At 43.1% G+C, this 2,541-nt stretch overlaps 1 protein-coding gene across 1 annotated transcript in view; it reads left to right on the forward strand.

Annotated features, from left to right (window-relative positions):
- Wdr66 (WD repeat domain 66) overlaps positions 1-2,541 on the forward strand; it is a 75,190-nt gene that overhangs the window by 8,145 nt on the left and 64,504 nt on the right. The gene's annotated exons all lie outside the window — the stretch shown is intronic.

Raw genomic sequence — 2,541 nt, forward strand, 5'->3', positions numbered from 1 at the left:
AAAGAAAGAAAGAAAAAAGAAAAAAGAAAAAAGAAAAAGAAAAAGAAAAATATAAACACAGGAGTTAACTTCTACCCTATGTCCATTTGCAGAAAAAAATTCAGAAGGATATGAGGTATGAAACTAACCCTGTGTTGTCAGAAATCGTGAACGTGATTTCAGAGTAGTCACAGCATATGAAGGCAGCCCTGTGTTTATCTTGGAAGAGCATGATACTTGTTTCCTTAAAAAAAAAAAAAAAAAGAAAATTATTAAGAGACTAGAGAGAAGGCTCATCAGTTTAGAGCACATGTTCTTCTTACAGAAGACCCAAGTTTGATTCCCAGAATCCATGCAGTGGCTTATAACCATCTCTAACTCCAGTCCTACCTAGGGACCTAATGACTTCATCCGGCCTCTGTAGGCACAAGAGTACATGCAACACACATACACACATGCGGTGAATATATTCATACTTGTAAAATAAATCTAAATAAATTTATAAAGTTATTTAGTGTTTGTGTGTGTGTATGTGTGTGTGTACTCATGGGTGTTCTAGTACATGTATGCAAGTCAGAGGACACCTCCTTCCACCCTGTGTATCCTGAAGATGTCACTCAGGTCACTGGGCTTGGTGACAAGCACCTTTACTGCTAAGCCAGCTCATTTTTTTTTTTTAAAATTAATTTGTGATTGTGCATATATGTGCATGATGTGTTTTCGGAAGTCAGAAGGCAACTCTGTAGAGTTGCTTCTCTCTACTTTTACATGGATTCTAGGCACTGAACTCAGGTCACTTGCCTTATACAGCAAGGCTCCTTTACCCTAGGAGACATCTTGTTTTTTTATTTAAAAACAAAAACAAAACAAAACAAAACAAAAAAGAATCCAAACTGGTTCTCACCTACTCCAGGCTAGTTTCAAATGTTCTGTGGAGGCTACCTCTCAATTGTTGTTGGCCTTGGCAGGCACGCACCCAGCTGGAACCTTTCCTTTCTCGTGGCTAATTTTAAACTGACAAAGTGAAATCTAAGATGATCGTGATGACCCTTTTAGGAATAGCCAGGCTCCAAAGGAACAGTTTCATTTGCATAAATCGGCTCTTTGGAGCCGAGCCAAAGATTAAGTAATCCTATTCCTAGAAGGTGCAGCCTGAGACAACCCTGACTCCACAGTTCCACTATTTCCTGCCCACGCAACCCGAGATCTAAACGGAAACATAAATTCCAGCGTGCAGGCTGATGGGAACAGGAAGGTCGCATGAGAGACAGAGAGAGAGAGAGAAAGAGAGAGAGAGAGACAGAGACAGAGACAGAGACAGAGAGACAGAAAGACAGAGAGAGACAGGAAAGAGTGGTCACCGTCACCATATAGTTACCTGTCATTTCTGTCTTGGGAAGAAATGAATGGTGTTTCCATTCACCTTCCTAAGAATCGTTCCGAGAGAAGAAAGACAGCTTGGTGCCATATGTTAATATAAATTATTATTATCTTCAGAAGTTTAATCATTCAACACCACCCCTTCCAATGCTGCGTTTAACTGATTGGGTTTTGGGTGAGAGAGAGAGCAGCTTCAGGCTCACGGGAAAGTTTCATGCACAGTACACGGAGTTTCCACGAATCCCTTGGTGCTGCCACCCCCAGGTTCCCCTTTGATTACCGGCTTGGCCTTGTGTGGCATTTACCACACAATTTACCAGCACCGATACACCAAAGTTAAGGTTACGGTGAACAGACCAGGGGTGTTGAACATCATCAGCACGCCACTCTGCTCTGCGTAGTCACCACATCCGTCTTAGAAGAGACTCTGCCTGAAACTCCCCCTCTTGTCCACTCGCTCTCCTGCTCTAGAACCCTGGCAGTCAGGGATCATTCTCAGGTCACGGTAATTTCATCCTTTCCAAGGTGTCTTAGCTTCTCACTTCATAAAATTGCTCCCTGAAGGACGGACTTACTTAGTGTCTGTGTGTGGTTCTGGTATTGAGCCGGGGGGGGGGGGGGGTTTGCTCGTAAGAGGCAAGCATTCTTTGCTGAGCTAAAGTTCCAGCCAAGGAACTCTGCATAGAGAAACTTTGGGGGCAGGAAGCTGCAGCAACAGCAGCAACAAACCTTGAAGCCAAGAGAAAGAGCCAATCATTTGGGCCAATGCTCGCCTTTCCCATAAGCTTGCTGAGTGAGTTTTTTTCTTTGTTTGTTTATTTGTTTTGTTTTGTTTTGTTGTTTTGTTTGTTTGTTTGTTTTCTTTTGGTTTTTCCAGACAGGGTTTCTCTGTATAGCCCTGGCTGTCCTGGAACTCACTCTGTAGACCAGGCTGGCCTCGAACTTAGTGAGTTTTATCAAACTTTCTCCATCCCGAGTTTTCAGGAAGTAAGTAACAAATTTGTCAGATCAGGTGCTCATACTATATTAGCACCGAGTGGGGCTTCAGGCCCAGGAAGTGGAAGAACAGAAAAGGTGCTTTACGATGTAAAAGACCCTCTGTCCCTCCCTGCCCCCTCCATGTCCCTCCTCTCCCTCCCTCCATCTCTCTTTCTCCCTTCATTTTTTTTTTTTTTTTTTTTT

This window comes from Mastomys coucha, unplaced genomic scaffold, assembly GCF_008632895.1.
Source record: "Mastomys coucha isolate ucsf_1 unplaced genomic scaffold, UCSF_Mcou_1 pScaffold22, whole genome shotgun sequence".
Lineage (NCBI taxonomy): Eukaryota > Metazoa > Chordata > Mammalia > Rodentia > Muridae > Mastomys > Mastomys coucha.